The sequence below is a fragment of the Thalassophryne amazonica genome, chromosome 19 (assembly GCF_902500255.1).
Source record: "Thalassophryne amazonica chromosome 19, fThaAma1.1, whole genome shotgun sequence".
NCBI classification, from domain to species: Eukaryota; Metazoa; Chordata; class Actinopteri; order Batrachoidiformes; family Batrachoididae; genus Thalassophryne; species Thalassophryne amazonica.
The window spans coordinates 50006541-50025138 of record NC_047121.1 but is presented as its reverse complement, the minus strand read 5'-3'; the positions used below and the strand labels follow the sequence as shown (position 1 = coordinate 50025138).

The window sequence follows — 18598 nt, the reverse complement described above, 5'->3', positions numbered from 1 at the left end:
TCAGCAGCTGTCTGAGTGGCTGGTCTCAGACGATCTTGGAGGTGAACATGCTGGATGTGGAGGTCCTGGGCTGGTGTGGTTACACGTGGTCTGCGGTTGTGAAGCTGGTTGGATGTACTGCCAAATTCTCTGAAACGCCTTTGGAGATGGCTTATGGTAGAGAAATGAACATTCAATACACGAGCAACAGCTCTGGTTGACATTCCTGCTGTCAGCATGCCAATTGCACGCTCCCTCAAATCTTGCGACATCTGTGGCATTGTGCTGTGTGATAAAACTGCACCTTTCAGAGTGGCCTTTTATTGTGGACAGTCTAAGGCACACCTGTGCACTAATCATGGTGTCTAATCAGCATCTTGATATGGCACACCTGTGAGGTGGGATGGATTATCTCAGCAAAGGAGAAGTGCTCACTATCACAGATTTAGACTGGTTTGTGAACAATATTTGAGGGAAATGGTGATATTGTGTATGTGGAAAAAGTTTTAGATCTTTGAGTTCATCTCATACAAAATGGGAGCAAAACCAAAAGTGTTGCGTTTATATTTTTGTTGAGTTGCTGTAGTTGGGTATGTAAAGTTTCCTTCTAAACCAAAATGCAGTTGAAATGACACCAAAACCAAATTAAGATCGTACCGAAGTGTAGACTTTCAGCTTTCAGTCAAAGGGTTCGTCAAAAATATCACATTAAATATTCAGGAATCAAGGCCAAAAGCAATTGGAGAAAATAAAGAGAATTACTATAAAAATGTAAGGATTTTTGTTACTATTGCTCGCATGAACATCACCAAATGGCTGAGTTTATTCCCTTGACATGCTTTGCCAGACTTTTGTTCTGCCTCCTTGTTTCATTCTCCATCTGCACAGTCAGTGTTTGGCTGAATCTGAGCAAACGGTGTCGTCCTGCACCTCAGGATTCATTGTTGCCTCTATGCGTCACAAGGCATTCAGGGGGTGGGGGGCAAAAGAAGGAGGTTGATGACATAGGCAGTTTATTTACAAATGTAATTAGCATGTGTGAGAAAATTGTGTTTTCTTTCTTTCTGTTTTTACCTTTTTGTGCTGGTGGTGGTGTGTGTGTGTGTGTGTGTGTGTGTGTGTGTGTGTGTGTGTGTGTGTGTGTGTGTGTGTGTGTGTGTGTGTGTGTGTGTGTGTGTGTGTGTGTGTGTGTGAGAGAGAGAGAAAGAGACACAAAAACATGTTTTAGTGCAAAAAAATAATGGTGTCTAATGCTACATTTGTAGTTTGTCACACTGAGCTGTGTCACGTTCAGACGTTCACAGATGACACACCCATTGTTGGATGCATTATTGATGACAGGTTGGAGGAGTACAGGAGCCGAGTGAAAGACTTTGCTGCCTGGTGCCACACAAACCATCTATAGCTCAACACCTCAAAGACAAAGGAGCTGGTTATTGACTTTGGGAAGTCCAAACCAAGTCCATGACCAGTTCTGATCCAGGGAGCTGAGGTGGAGGCTGTGGATTCCTACAAGTACCCCGAGCTGTGGCTGGACAGCAAACTGGACAACCCACATCAACCACCTGTACTGGAAGGGGCAGAGAAGGCTGTCCCTTCCTGTACCTGAGGAGGTTGCGGTTGTTTAACATCTGCAGAAAACTCCTGTGGATGTTCTTCCAGTCTATAGCCAGCGTCCTCTTTTACGCCATGGTGTGCTGTGGGGGCAGCACATCAAAGGACACATCCAGGCTGGACAAACTGATCAGGCAGGCTGGCTCTGTGGTTGGCATGAAGCTGGACTCTCTGGTGACGGTGGTAGAGAACAATGGACAAACTGCTGGACATTATGGACGATGCCAGTCACCCTCTGCACACCGTCATCAGCAACCAGAGGAGCCTCTTCTGCCACAGCCTGCTCCTTCCCAAATGCAGGACCAACAGACTGAAAAACTCCTTTGTCCCTCAGACCATCAGACTGTTCAAGTCTTCACTCAGGGGGAGGAGGAGTAACAGGAAGACAAAGGACAGGAATGAGAATGAGAGGAACAGTTGTAGCCAGTAAACTAGTATTGATCAGTATGTCTGGTATTTATATTGTGTATTTGTATTTATATTTGCAAACATTTTTTTAACTTTCACTTTTGATACTCTGTGTGTTTCTTATCCTGTGTGCTGCTATACAATGCTGCTGGAACCTCAATTTCCCTGAGGGAATTTTCCCCAAGGAATCACTAAAATTCTATCTAATCGAATCTAATCTACTCTAATCTTTAATAATTTAACTTTAATAATTCCAAATCTAAGAGTTCACATAGCACATTAAAGAAGAGTGCGCTGAGAGTACAATATCCCCCACTGATAAATACTGCTTTGTTACAAGGGCTTGTTACATTCTGATAACATTTCAACATTTTAACTTGCATTGTTTCAAGAAATTCCTCCTAAATATGTGAGGAGTTGATTTCAGAATGCAGGCACCCACTCATGAAACTACAGAGTCTAGATTTCTTAATCAAAGGTCATAACTCTGGTAAAACGGGCCCAACTGGAACAATATGACAATATGCGTATTACTAACCTATAACAAGGAGTTGTATCAAGATTCACGGAATTCGTCCTAAAAATGTGAGAGGAGTTGATTTCGGAATGCAGGTTCCCACTGTTAGATTCTTTTATTGTGGTGACTGATCTCAATAAGAATTGGACTGGAAACGGACTTCAAAGTTTACAAGTAGATGTTGTATTCTGTACCTAAGCCGGCCCATTGTGGGCCGTCCTTAGCCTGTCGTAAATCAGTGTCTATGTGATTGGCTGCCAAAGTGAGGTGAAGTAGGCGGGTATTAGCAGGTGTCTGCTCACGTTGCATTCAAGGCCGGTATGTAAAAATCTTAGCGTTTGTGTATGTCTGCAATGTAGTGTAGTGTCACACAATAAAACAGACTGTTCCGTCATGCTGTCCAAATAGATGCGAATACTTTGGTTTTATCAATTAGATAGCTATAGATAAGATGCCAAATACAAGAACATTTTGTACGTCATCCATTTTGAAAAACAGTTAGGTAGAGATCAGATAGTTACAAGGACATTTTGGATGTGCATCAGCCATGTTGTGTTGTGCATCATGGAACACTCTTACACCACTCATGAAACTGACGAAGTCTAGATTTGTTAATCAAGGCTCATAATTCTGGTAAAATGGGCCCAACTCGAAAGATATGACAATATGCGTATTACCAACATATAACAAGGACTTGTACCAAGTTTCATGAAATTCCTCCTAAAAATGTGAGAGGAGTTGATTTCAGAGCGCTTATACCCTTTTTCTGGAACAGACAGACAGAGAGACCACCACAATATAATCCCCCTTCGGGTCTTCGGCCAGCAAGGGATAAAAAGTTAATCCAAGTGGTAGGATTCTTGCTTCAAGAGATGAAATTGTGAAAAATGTAAAACTTGAAATAAAGTCGTCTGCTCGGCTAAATATTTTAGTAATCTTATTATTATTTTTTTTTTAATTGTCATCTTTGAACTGAATAAACCTTTACTTTTGTCATTGTTATTTTGACAGAAGTTGTTCAACGGCACTTTTAGGTCATAAAAGGTTAATTAAACCTTCTTAAATGCATCAAAAACTCTTACTTTCTCACAAAATATTTGCTTCTAGATAAAGTGAGCACATCAAGAAGGGCTCTGAATTAAAGAACAGAATAATCCCTCGCACAGGCATCAAAAGGTGAAAGTAACGCTACTGTAATTGGAGGATTGTTACCAGCAAGTCAAGCAGGTAAAAAGAAATGGGTTTTTAATCAGATTAGACCCACTGAAATTAAAAACGACTCGTTGGGGTGCAGGTTTGACAGCCTGAGCGGATTAGATTTTACAGATCAATCACCTACACTGCTTTAAACCAGAAGACTATTTTTATGTACACATTAAAGGGTTTGGATGGCTTTTGATTTCTATGAATATCTGAAAGGATAATAGAACACACACATCAAACAACTGGGAGGACAACAATGTGCAAACTGCCTCTGCAGCATCACTTTAACAAACATTTTTAACGCATTTCAAAGTAAAGTGCAAAAGCTGATTGGATGACCTAAAGCAATTAAAAGCAGCAGTAGGTTAAAGTACAACACAGCAGGTGATTCTGACAACAACAATCTGTGGTATGACTTTTAAAACTGCCCATAATGAGAGAACAATTAAAGGAAAGGTTATCAAGTGGCCGAATACATTACCTCAAATATTTTGACCAAAACCAGAGTCTTCCTGGAATTTACGGTCAGTAAACCACAGGCACTGATAATGGTTCCAATCACTCAACAGACATCAAGCCAAGTGCCTGAAAGTGGTTTGCTGATGCATTTCAAAATATGTGAGAAGGTCCTGAAAATGTACTGTCAGATCCATAAGTATGTAGACAGTGACACAGTATTTGTAATTTTTTATTCCATCCGCCAAGTTGGGACGTTGTGTAAAATATAAATAAAAACAGAATACAATGATTTGCAAATCCTCTTCAACCTATATTCGACTGAATACACCACAAAGACAAGATTTTTAATGTTCAAACTGATAAACTTTATTGTTTTTGTGCAAATATTTGCTCATTTTGAAATGGATGCCTGCAACACGTTTCAAAAAAGCTGGGACAATGGTATGTTTACCACTGTGTTACACCACCTTTCCTTCTAACAACACTCAATAAGCGTTTGGGAACTGAGGACACTAATTGTTGAAGCTTTGTAGGTGGAATTCTTTCCCATTCTTGCTTGATGTACGACTTCAGTTGTTCAACAGTTCGGGGTCTCCGTTGTCCTATTTTGCGCTTCATAATGCGCCACACATTTTCAGTGGGCGACAGGTCTGGACTGCAGGCAGGCCAGTCTAGTACCCGCACTCTTTTACTACGAAGCCACGCTGTTGTAACACGTGCAGAATGTGGCTTGGCATTGTCTTGCTGAAATAAGCAGGGACGTCCCTGAAAAAGACGTTGCTTGGATGGCAACATGTGTTGCTCCAAAACCTATATGTGCCTTTCAGCATTGATGGCGCCATCACAGATGTGTACGTTGCCCATGCCATGGGCACTAACACACCCCCATACCATCACAGATGCTGGCTTTTGAACTTTGCACTGGTAAAACTCTGGATGGTCTTTTTCCTCTTTTGTACGGAGGACACGACGTCCATGATTTCCAAAACAATTTGAAATGTGGACTCATCAGACCACAGCACACTTTTCCACTTTGCATCTGTCCATTTCAAATGAGCTCAGGCCCAGAGAAGGCGGCGGCGTTTCTGGATGTTGTTGATGTTTGGCTTTTGCTTTGTATGGTAGAGTTTTAACTTGCACTTGTAGATGTAGTGACACAAACTGTGTTAACTGACAATGGTTTTCTGAAGTGTTCCTGAGCCCACGCTGTGTATCGTCTTTGACATTTCTTTACACATATCCATACTTTTGTGTTTATATCTGTTTCATTCCAACAAGTTTTCATTCTCAAACTGTCACCTTTTTCAAATGATTTAGTAGAACAGCTGGAGATTTTGCTTCCTGCTAAAAGCTTTCTGTGATCACTTCCAGCAATTTATGGGGTTCTACTTTTCAGTTACCCACTCTGCTCTCAGAAAAAAACTGCAGTATTTCATTTTTTTTATCACCATAACATTAACAGCATGTTTACCAGTGCGGTGAATGCTGGCATTCAGCATTATGTGCTGTTCGTGTGGGATGAGCAGCATCTCAGCGTGCCAGAATTAATTTCTAAAGGGTCATGCAACAGGGGTCCAAGGCTGCACTGTGAACTGCTCATTAAAATCCAAGACAATGAACATAGAAGACAGGAGGCTCAGAAGACAAAGATGGCATGAGCGCAGAATATTTAAGAGGAAGAAACAAGATCTTTCACTGACACTGGAGCATCAAATTCTTTGTGTTGAATTTTGTGTTGCATTTGGATCTTTGCAGATCAGGTGAAGATTGTAAACCTAAAAAAAATCAAGAAGGTTTGCAACAGTGGAGGGAGGAGGTCATCTGACTGCCCTATATTGCTTGGAGATGCTAAAACTCAAAGTGTTATATGAATTACACCGAAATCTTGATTAAGTTTTGATCACTGTTGTCCAAAATGAGGTACAGAGCCTTGGAGGCATTTAAAAATTGGGAAAGACAATAATGGAGTCAATGTCATCTTGAAATGTTAAAGGGAGTTGTTATCCTACAAACCTTTTGGATGGTCAAAAATAGTACTCCAGTACTTTGACCACTGTACAGTCCTGTTTTGATTGGCCAGCTGTATGGTGCTGTTACTACCTTCTGTGCATTTTTTTGCTTTCAGACCTGTTTGAATCATATTCAGATGAATTCCTTTACAGATGCACACAACACAACAAAAGCAATAATAAATGGATCACAAGGATGAGAACATTACCAGCACCCCCAGGTTCTAATCAATAAATACCCTGATTGGAGTATTTGAGAAGCTGAGCGAGGAATCAGAGTGCCTGGTTTTCTGATTGTCCTGGATCAAAACAAAGAACCGGGCTTTCAGTGACTTCCTGGACTCAGCCATCAGAAGTGTATCTGTGCACAGTGAAAGGTTTGAACTCGTAGAGACATTCAAATATCTGGGTAGTTATATTAATGTCTTTGGGTCCTCAGCCTTTGAGAGCAACAGTTGCCTGGGAAGTTTGGTGGTGCTGATACCTTTGCAGGAGATCAAAGGTCCAACTCTTTAGGGTCTCAGTTCTTCTGCCTTACTGTATGGTTGTGAGGTTTTTGACACTAACCAGTGACCTATTTGATAAGTTGATTTCTGTACTGGTTCCACTGGAATGACCTTTTATTAAACAAAGAATTACTTAAGGAGCCTAAGAAGAGAAGCATCACTTGCATTTCTCTGTGCATAACCCAGCACATAGGTGCCTCAGTGTTGAGGACCCCAGTGGCTGTAGAAGACCAAAGGGATGCTCATGTTTCACCCAGCTGTGGCAGATCCAGTAGATGTCCACTTTTAAGAGGTGCAGTTGGACTGGTTGTGTGCCTGGGTGGTTACTACACAGAACACAAGGAGGTTCCAAAGTGGTGTTGGATGTGGTGATGTATGGCACCAGTCCATTCTCCCAGACCTGAACTGAACTCATGATATATGACCCTGTCAGAAATGTTTTCATCCCAGCACTGACTGCAGGCTGTCAATAAAAGTAAGTATTTCTGACCTCATTGCAGATTTTCTATGACCTCAATCACCACCTTAAACAAGCAGGAGTAACTGAATGCTGAAAGACTTTGAAGATTTATGTCTCCAAAAGCACAGGATGGATACATTTGATAGAAATGTCAAGAATTACATCTTGATTTATAGTATGTATGTGTGTAATATGTCTCAACAGTCTTCACAAATATACCACACTCTCAGAGCATGTTATGCTCAACAAGCAATTAAAATATTTAAAATCAGATATTTATTTTCAATGTAATGAATGAAGGTGAAAAAAACATTGGCCGTATTCCTGACGATGTTATGAAATTAATTAGTCCCTGTTCCACAATATTATGACTGTTTTAACTCTGCAGACCTGTGACTCACATCTTCCTGCCAGAAGCTACATGAAGCTCGCTCATATTTCTAGTCATGAATGGAAACACCTCCCTCAGACAGATCTCTGGGTTCCTCTCACATTTTGGCAGTATTATTGAGTCCAAGAGGCCTAACAAGACAAAGGCAACACACCAAGAATAACAAGTACCATGTTTGTGACTTTTGTCTCAATGTGGAACCTCGAAATGGACTTCAACCCTTTCAGCCATAGATAGCTCTGGAGGTCTGTCACATGCAAGCTGCAGCCCCATCCTGAGGGTACAGGAGAGCTGATAGCAATGAAAGTCTATAAAAGGAAAGAAAAGAAACATCATCTTCAAGGCTTTTTTTTTCTTAAGAAACACTCAGAAAAAGAAACTTTGCATGATGAAGGATGATACATCACAGTGAAATATGTCTCAAACACCAGATATTTTTCTATGACAGACCAATTTTAGATCACAGACCCTCGACCCTGCTAGTCAGTTCTCTAACTTCTTTACCAAGATGTCTGTGTGTAGTTGAATTTGGAACTTCATAATAAATTCACTTCATGTGATTAAGTTAACTGGCTTTTTCTTACCAGCTAGAAGATCCGGGGTTCAAAGGCAGCCCTTGCTCCCGTCTTCTTGCACATCTGGAGGTGCACCAGGTAGAGCTTCCAGAGTGGTGACCACGAGCAAAACGACCAAAAGAAATTATTTAGAATTATGCAGAATTGAAAACCATTAGCTAATATAAATTCATACTGTTGTCCTGCTCACCACAATGGACAGAGTACACAGAAAGATAGACTTGTGACTCTTGTGTCCATCACATGTCCACATTTTTTGACAGAAATGTTTCTGACAAGATCAAACATGGTGATGGCTGAAGAAATTGTAATCATGTTTCTACAGAAGTTGTTGTGTGTTGGGGGGGGGGCGTGGCTGGATGTTTTGGTGTTCTTTTCTTTTCTTTGCTCTCCAGGTGGCATGAGGGCTGATTTGTCTGTGAAGAAGGTGCTGGCTGAAGAGTCTTCACCCTCATCAACATCATGGAAAGCACCTGTGAGTGGTGCTCACGTGCAACCTGGACGACTTGCAGCTGAAGCAGATAATTGGATGGCGTTCTGCATTTAAGTCATGTGTGATTCAAGCAGAACTGCCGGGAACTCGACCTTGTGACGTTCGTTTGTGAGACGCTGAGGACCGCGCCTGGGTTTTGACACATCGAGCCCTTGAAGCAGGGAGGGGTGAGGACACATGCTGTCAGCACACACGAAAGGTAATTAAGTGTTTAAGTAATTGTTGATAGTAACTTGGTGTTTTGTTACACAGTATACTGGAATTGTGAAGAGAATTGTGCAGTTTGCTTCTCACTGCTGTGGCGTGAAGGATAAGTGATCCTCCACTTGTTGTGAGAAGCTGCTCATTTGCATAAAGTAAAAAAAAAGGACACTGACCTGAGTGTGTTGCTGATAGCGTGTGTTTATTGGAAGATATAGTTGTATCTGTTGCCTTACCTCACCTTCTCTTTGCTTCACAGAGAATCAGTTTGTCGTGTCCACCTGGGGGGTGTTTGGCGGTGGTAGGAAGTCCAGGAGCGCCGGCTTTAATCCTTGCGGGCGCTGGAGAGCGAGCCACGAATCACTCCACCAGAGGGACGTTGTTTTTATGTTTTTACACTTTTAAGCACAGGTGAATAATAAATAGTTTCTGTTTGGAACCGCTTTCTGGTTATTTTTAGCGCTGGGTCCTGTCTGACGCAGGTCCACTCCTCAACCCGCGTCGACACATAACAGAAGTGTAGGCAGCGGTCTAGATGACGGTGGTCTGTGCGGCATTAAATACTTCATCACAAGATTATATTTATATAAAACTGTCTTCAAAATATTTTGCCATTGTTAATTGTCTTTTGGGCAGCACCGTGGCTTAGTGGTTAGCACTGTTGCCTCACAGCGAGAAGGTCATGAGTTTGATTCCCACTTTTGGCCTTTTGGTGTGGAGTTTATGTGTTCTCCTCGTGTTTGCGTGGGTTCTCTCCGGGTGCTCTGGTTTCCTCCCACATCCAAAGACACACAAGTTAGGTGGATTGGAAGCTTTAAATTGTCTGTAGGTGTTCCTGCGGCTGTGAATGTGTTTGTTTGTTTATACTGTATGAGGCCCTGCGACATACTGGCGTCTTGTCTAGGGTGTACCCCGCCTTGCCCTCTATGACTGCTGGGATAATTTAATTTAATTTAATTAGCTTATAATGCACCAAATCAGAGCAAAAGCCGTCTCAAGGCGCCTTACATAAAACAAGTCACCATAAAATTGAATAAATAATTAAAAATGAATAAAAAATTCAAATACATAAATAAAAACAGAAGTAAAAGAATAAAACAAATAAAAATAAAAACTATTTATAAGACAGAGAATAAAAATAGGTTTTCAGATAAGAATAGCCTTCACCCCCCCCCCCCCCCCGCAGCCCTTAAATGGATGAGTGTGTGTGTGTGTGTGTGTGTGTGTGTGTATAATTGTCTTCTTCGTGTACTTTTGCTTTAAGATCATGTCTCACTTGGCCTTTCCCACCACAATTACCAGTTGTTCTGCTCCATTTTGTCTGCATCCATAAGGTTTTATAAAACAGGCACAAATATGGATGAAATGTATGCAGAATGCAGACAAAGGACTTCATCGGTATCTGTATCTATATTTAATGTTGCGTATAAATGAGCCCTTATGCTGCACAACCCTGTGAGTATTGGTCTTTATTCAACCACACACATAACAGGCAGCAATAGAATAACGGCATTCATTCAAATCCAGTGTAAAAACACAAAACATTCACAGATAACATAATAAATCAACATTGTTTGGGATTCTGCCAGGAGTCCTTGTACTTTTAGATACAGTGCATCCATAAAGTATTAACAGCGCTTCACTTTTTCCACATTTTACATTACAGGCTTATTTCAAAATGGATGAAATTAATTTTTTTTCCCTCAAAATTCTGCACAAAATACCCCATAATGACAATGTGAAAAAAGGTTTTTATTGTGATTTTTGCAAATTCATATAAAAAAAAAAACAAGAATCAAATGTACATAAGTATTCACAGGCTTTGTCGTGAAGTTCAAAATTGAGCTCAGGTGCAACCTGTTTCAAAGGAGTAGCTTCAGGACAACTCTGTGAATGTCCTTGAATGGCCCAGCCAGACCCAGACCTGAATCTGATTGAACATTTCTGGAGTGATCTGAAAATGGCTGTGTACCGACGCTCCCCATCCAACGTGATGGTGCTGAGAGGTGCTGCAAAGAAGAATGGGAAAAACTGCCCAAAGATAGATGCACCAAGCTTGTGGCATCATATTCAAGAAGACTTGAGTGTTATGTGTCGGACGCAGCTCGGAGAACCGACCAGCGTTTGAAGGACCCAGTATGAAATAAGCAGAGCACGGTACAAAGGCTAACTGAATTTAATACATAACAGTGATACAAAAAATAACAAAAGTGTGGTCTGGCGTGGTGCGCTCCCAGCAGCGCTAACGGTCCGGAGCCAGAAGCTGTTCGGACCCAAGGACCCCGCCGACACCCCCCAGGTGGCCGCAACAAACCGAGTCTGTGAAAGAAGGAACCATTATGTGAGTCCACACTCTACACACAGAGAGAACACTTAAAGGTGTACAAACAGCAAACACTTCCTGGCTTGATTACTAATCAGCTTCCCAACCTGCAGGCATGGAACATCCAGTTCACAAAACTCCACTGCAGTGGAAGCCGATACATGACTAACATACAGCTCAATATAAAAAGGTGTGAGGGACACCACATTTACTGACTGTATAAATGTTAGTCACAAAATCTAACATACCTCAGGAAGTGTGCTGACGAGCGTGAGACCTCACCCCCTCCTCTTTCACAGACCGTGCATCAAACCCTGGACGTTCTCTGCATCCACTGATGATGAGATGGCTCCCGAGACGACGATCTCACCCGTCTGGTCACAAGGTCGAGTCTCTGGCAAATACACACTGTATACTCCAGTCTTAAATGCCACCATGTTCCAATCCATATAGATGCACCTCAGCTGTGAGTCCTGACGAGCCGCAGGTGATCAGGGTGAGGTCCTGATAACCTCAGCAACACAGCCACTCGGTCCCAAATGCAAGCCACCTGGAAGGAAAAACAAAAGACAGAAACAAAAAGGCAGCCAGGCCCCCCAGCCATACAACATTGAGGCTGTAACTGCTGCCAGAGGTGCATCAACAAAGCATTGAGCAAAGGGTGTGAATATTTTTTTTTCATGTTGTCATTATGGGGTGTTGTGAGTAGAATTTTGACAGAAAAATTGAATTTACTCCATTTTGGAATAAGGCTGTAACATAACAAAATGTGGAAAAAAGTGAAGCTACTTTCCAAATCCACTGTAGATTCACTTAGTTTTATAACAGTGGAATAGATTTTTTTTTTTTTTTTTTTTTAGAAGCTTTCAGCTTCAGAAATAAAATGAATTTATGATGGATTTTGGCATGCTAGATTCAAATATGACAAAAATGGCTGATTGGCTACTGTTTCCAAGATATTTAAGTTTAGCTTATTCATTTAGTTGTGAGATTCAGTTTGCTTTTAAATTCAACTAACTTTTCAGTTAGCTCTATATTCCATTACTTTCAGATTCATTTACTTTAACTTTAGTGTTAAAGTGTTAAGCATTATAGCTATCACTTAGCTTTATATGCTGTTGTATGTTGTATTATACTGTCCGAGCCTCCGTGACACCTCACGTTACACAAAATTGAAGTGAACTGTCGAAATCGTTTTTGAGCTATGAAACCAGGCAGACACACTGACAGCTGAGTTACACGGCTGCTCACATTATAAAGTAAATGACACTGCATTTGACAACTTAGCTGAACACAGTTTGGTGATATTCCATTATGATGTATTTTTAAGATATGTTCATGGTTTGTAGGAATACAATCAGATGGTTGGATAAGAGGAGTTTGCCATTCTTCATTTTAGAAATATTACAAATAGATCATTTATCAGGCTTCATGTTGTTATTCTTGGCTCATAGATGCATAAATCTGAAGCGCTCTGGCTGTTCTCCATGTTCAATGTGAAACCACATTAATGGATTCTGTGCTGACAGTGTTTCATGATGGAGAGCTTTCACAGCACCGACAGGAGCAGAGCAACTCAGTTTCTCAACAACCAAGCAGATATGAACCAATTTACACATTTAGAAATTCATCTCTTACAGCTATATTAAATATACAACAAAAAACGTGACTTACTCAAAACTTGGACCATTGTCCTGTGAAGCTATCAGCTCCACCATGCACCACTGTCCTGAAACTATATCACACCATAAACTCTTCCTAGATATCTTTCAACCTCACAGTCTGAGATCCCAGAGACATTAATGTCATTGCCAAAGTTTGAACCCTCTGTTAATGGCTGACTCCAGGAAGTCATTGAAAACCTGGATCTTGGTTTTGATCCAGAGCACTCAAGAGCCTAGATGCATCAAAACCTCACTTAGTTTCTCGAGAGCTACTGCCAGTACAGCACATCCATTTATTCCATAAAAACCACAGCATCATCTGCAAAATGAAATTCAGTGATGCATTCCTTGCCAACAACCTCCAACACCCAGTCCATGCAAGTACTGAACAGAGTGAAAGGCCAACAATAACAGAACCCAGCAGTGCTGTGGCACAAATGAATTCATAGAATGCCAGGCAGGTTACTGTTGATGGCTGTGATGATTCATCCATAAATAATTGGATTGGAACCAGTACTTAAGGTACTGCACATATACGAAGGCAAGAGCATTCATTTTTATTTTAAATTTGTATTTAAAATCCAAAATGTCAGAAACAATGTGTGCAAGCTAGACACAAATAATCATAATGATGCTATTTAAGTCCATGATTGTCAATGTTCTGTTAATGTGTAGTTATAGACTGATTAAGTTGCTAATGTCCCTAATGATTTGGAATTGAAAGGGAGTAGCTGGGACCAAAATTTCAAATGTCTGCTCGGAGTCAAATTAGATCAGTTCGCTCTTAATTCTGTTGATTGGGGAATAGGTTTAGCACTGAGCATAATGCTTGCACTTATTATTTGGCGTGTTGCCGTTGCTGAGAGTCGCATGAAAGGCAAATGAAAGCGAGGAAAAAGGTTGATATGCAAAACTGTCCCTGGCAGGATTTGAAGGGATGTGGCTATTATGTGGACAATTATCTGATGGGCCACCAAGACGTCCTGATGATCAAGATATTGCCAGACTCATCTGGAAGAAAGCCACAAAGTAGAGTTACAAAGTTATTGAGACATTTAGTAAAATCATCATGTTATAGCCTTACGAAACTGATTTGCATTTGCATCACAGAGCCTGAATATTAGGATTAAAACTTCGATGCAGCGTTGAATACTAATGATGGCTAAAAATTAAAGCATAATTTCAGCAGACATTTAATTAAACTTGTTAAAGCTGCCTGACTAACTTTTGTGACTTCCAGAAATCTTCTGTCAAACCTTCTCCCATGGCACTAATGTTGTTCTGGTTGACTGGCTTTGGCTGTTAGGTGGATTAAAATTTTTAAAAATGTTTTTATGTCAGTTTATTTCCCCTTCCCCTTTTTTGGTCAAGCTCCAATCCTTTTACTTGACCACAATGGTGAGAGTGTCCTGTTGGCCAAAAGCAATGCTGAAATGCATTTTTGCTGTTTACTCTGCACACAATGGGCCTCATGTATCAACGTTGTGTACGGCGATATTTGAGCGTATATGGGGTGTACGCCAAAACGGCTGCGCTACTTGGCATTTATCAATGTGGTCGTTGGCGTACGGTGCGCTGAAAATATACACCAGGTCGAGAGGTGGCGTAAATTATACACCAAAATGAACCAGCGCTGGAATCCACATAAAAATGAAGATGATCAACATGATAAACAGTGCCATTATACAAATCAATGCATATGTTACATAAATAACACTTTCCTGATTATACTACATAATAATTAATACAAATCCCGCTTTTGCAGGATTGTTATGGAGCACGATCCGTGGTCACAACGCTGACAGGAAGGAAAGCGCTGCTCGCCTTTTTCTCCAGACTTCGAGCCTGGAGCCAGAGCAGCGCTGAGCTTAACTTCATGTGGTGTGATCGTTTTAGACAATGAAATTGAAAATAACAACTGTAGTTTCGTCATTCCCTTAATTCTCCCGTGCTGCAGCCACATTTTATTGTCTCCATTCGGTTATCACAATAAAATAAATACAGAAATACATTTAAAAATAAAGAAATCTGACAGATTAGGCGTGTCTTATTAATTGAGCGAGCAAATATCCACATGTCAAGAATTATTGACATGTGAAAAGAGAATACAGTGGTCCCTTGCTATAACGCCGTTCACCTGTCGTGGCCTCGGAGTCTCGCAGAGTATTTAGTCCAATTTTGCATGCCTTTTTTTTACAGTGTTCTGTGTTCTGCGTATCTGTTTATAAGAATCTTGTTGCCCAGAAGAGAAAAGAGCACCAACAACTACTCATAACTGTGTTTGTCACATGGAAACAAACACCTGCTGCAGCGAGATGTGAGTGGGAAAAGGCGCAGCGTCAGGACGCAGAGGCGCGATCTGTGAAATACTGGTCAGTCACTATTAATAATTTCTTATGTGTCCGACCTCGTTCGTTGATCGTTAAAATTAATTCGTTAGTTCTAAATGCCATCATAATTATTTATAGGAAAACGTTCTATTTTTATTTCTCAAACGAATGTTTGGGCCTGAAAACAGTTTGGTCTTATTTTCCTACTAAGGTTTGAACTTTGAGAGTGTTTACACACGAGAGAAAAGTGAGAAAATGTTCATGCCTGATTGAGAAAGTGTATAAACTGTGTTGTGAGGGGTTTTACAGCTTTGAAATGTCTATAATAATTGTAAAAATTAACGCTGACTACATCGCGGTTTCGCGTATTTCGGGCTATTTTTTAGAACGTAACTCCTACGATTAATGAGGGACCACTGTAACACTTTATTGATTATATACTACAAAACAATTGATGCGACGGCCGCTTTTGATGCTCTATTGGCACGCGTCGTGATAGGTGTGAATATTTATGGGCGTGTTTATTATAATTACGATCGTTTACACCCGTCGCATTTATCAAGATCACGTCAGGCGTACGCCAGAAATGGGCAGGTGCGCACTGCTTGATAAATGTCACGTTGACTTTGGTGTATTTCAAGTTTACGCCATAAATTTACGCCACAAGTGCGCAACATTGATACATGAGGCCCAATGGAACAAGTGGATCCAAACCATACTGGCAGAATTCCTCCCAACATAATGGAGTGACAGGATCCACTCACTGTAGGGATCAAGTATCTGAGAAGTGGATGAAAATCATCACATCAGGTAGTGGTTAATGGTAACGAATGGTGATTCAAGTCAGTTTAATTTAATTTATTTATATAGCACCAAATTACAACATAACCCCTGAGAGCAAGTGCATTGGCAACAGTGGTAAGGAAAAAAAAAAAATCCGTCAGGAATTTTGACTGTAGGAAGAAAACTCAAGCAGACCAGTTTCAGAGGGGTGACCATCTGCTTTGGCCATACTACCAATCAGAATCATCAATTAAACAAAACACATCAAAGAATTGTCAAACATGCAAGACAGAGATGATGGAACTAATCATCCAGATATTTTTCAGTTCCAGTGCTCATAGTGAACAATTTTCCTACTACATAGTAAATTTTGCAGAGTAAAATATACTCTGCCAGGATAACATTTGGTCCCAGTCCAAATAGAGCTATTATAGAGTGAAATCAACTCTACCGTCTTGTCAGATCAAATTTTTTAACTCCAGTAAGAATCATTCACAGCGTGATAGAGTTGATATTTAACTCTAATTGGACTGGCACCAAATGTATTCCTGGCAGAGTATATTTTACTCTTCTAAATTTACTGTGTAAGAAGTAGTAAAGATCTTGGGCCCACGAAGAGTGCCCATTGTATACAACCGACAGTCTCATAATTCCCCAGACTCCACAATGCCATCATCCAATCATCAATCCAATCATCTCGCTTTTGTGGCATGTTGTCTGTGAGGCTGCAGCTTTGCTCTTCTGGAAACGACAAAAATTGATCTGTTAAAGTGGTCTCTGAACGCAATTGACACAATTTTTTCTACAAGACATTCGGGAGCGGAGGACCCGACCTGTCCCGCTGGGACGCATGTGATGGGTTACGTGATGGACTCGTGGAGGAGATGGCAGGTCATGTGCCTTTACATGCTTTCTGTGGAGGACGTCGAAGATGTGTACATATTCGGCTTGGTGGTGACCGGCTTTCTGATGTGTGGTGCGGGCACTCTGCTGGTTTACCGGAAAATCAAGAAAGTGGAAGCAGCTTTGATTGGTCGTTCCAAGCTGCCCTATATGATTGATTCGATTGGGAAGGCAGTGGCTGCGCAGTCGGCGGGGGTTAACCGCGCGTTGGAAGACATCTCGAGGAAGATCGCAGCCCTGGAAACCCGCTATGACCGTCTGTGAAGACCACATTCTACATTCAGAAGCATTGAGAGCCACTCTGTTCTCAGAACTGTGGAATCTTTCAGGCGTCTGTTAATCTGGCTATTCATTTGGCTTCCCCAAATACAGCTGCACTTCAAGGTCGCTGTGATAAGAACCTCCTCAGAAGATCAACACTTAAGCCTCGCTCCCTGGTCTTCCCCCCTCCCCTCAGCTTCTCCAGCTCTGACGTGAACTGTGTTAGGACTGTCCAGGACTTTCTCAGACTGCGTAGGGCTGTTCCCTTCCCCCTCCAGACTGTCGGACAAGGCCGTTGACGGCGCCGAACTGGCTGCCTTCCGGAGTGTTCTGATAAACTGGTCCTTTCAAATCTCGGTTGTCGTCCTGTGTCCTTGTTTTGTCTCTGTGATTATTGTTTTTTGTGCTGATGGGATTTTTTTTTTCCTCATTGCCGCTGTGTAACGCAGCAGCTATGAGGGTTTTTTTTTCTTCTCCTTTTCCCTCGTGTTTTGCTTTCATATAAATGTTTTATGTACCGGGCCGGCCTATGTGTTGTGTGTTGTGTGTGTTGTTTGTTATGGGTCGGTGTTGGTTTGCTCAGCCCTGCTGTTGACCAAGGCAGGGATGTACATCTGGAGCTGGTCCCCGGGCGCCTAATGGCGACCTCTGCTCCTACTGGCAAATAGGATGGGTTAAATGGAGTAGCCACATTTCATTGTGCAGGGAAGATGCTCTTCTGTTCTGTGCATATGACAATAAAATTTCCTTGATTCCTCCTTGATTCCTTGATCTCCTTCCCCCAAAAAACTACAATAGTCTCTGCATTTTAACACTACAACTAACCATCCACACGCTGTCAACACCATCACCTCAAGAACAGTAGCAAAGCCTTCACAAATAGCACAACACAATGCCTTCCAGTTATCAACAACTTTCCCAGGAGTCCTTGCAGTCCAGTTTCCATGCCAGAGTGCTCCTCCCCTAGCTGATACATAGTCCAAATCTGAAACATCAGCTGTCCTCTATGGCCCCATCATCAATCACATAGTCCTTTAAGAGTCCAGGCTATACACAAGTGGCAAGGTCAAAGGGGGTTATACTCTGCTTGATGCACGGAACATTACAACAATCTTACCTTTCATCAGTAAGTCAGTGGTACAATGCAAGTCCACTATGTATCCCCATCCAGGCATGCATACCCTGTGCACAACCTCTGTCAACCATGATAACCAGCTACAGAGGTCGGGGAAAATTCCACAGCTTGGCTGTGCTGCTCCATGATTGTGGCAACTAATGTCAGTCATGCTTCATTTCCCACAGCTCCTGTGCTCCGGTGCTTTACTGTAGCAGCAGCTGGCATAGTCCATACTGTGAAATGTACTGCTCAGGTGTGCCGCAGTTATGTTATATCTGCAGACGAGCTAATCTTTGTGAAAAGTATAATCAGCGACAGTGTCAAGAATGGGTGGAAGGTTGAAACACTGACAGGCAATAACCCTGTTCTGGCTCCGTCTGCAGCCCGACATCCCTGTGCTGA

The 18598-nt window shown here is 41.6% G+C and overlaps 1 long non-coding RNA gene across 1 annotated transcript; it reads right to left on the bottom strand.

Annotated features, from left to right (window-relative positions):
- Positions 1-562: 562 nt before the first annotated feature.
- On the bottom strand, positions 563-8423 carry LOC117500683. The gene is made up of 3 exons (XR_004557825.1): positions 8131-8423; positions 7717-7854; positions 563-1946 (listed from the first exon to the last, which is right to left on the bottom strand). It is a non-coding gene; the product is annotated as an uncharacterized LOC117500683 (long non-coding RNA).
- Positions 8424-18598: the final 10175 nt, after the last annotated feature.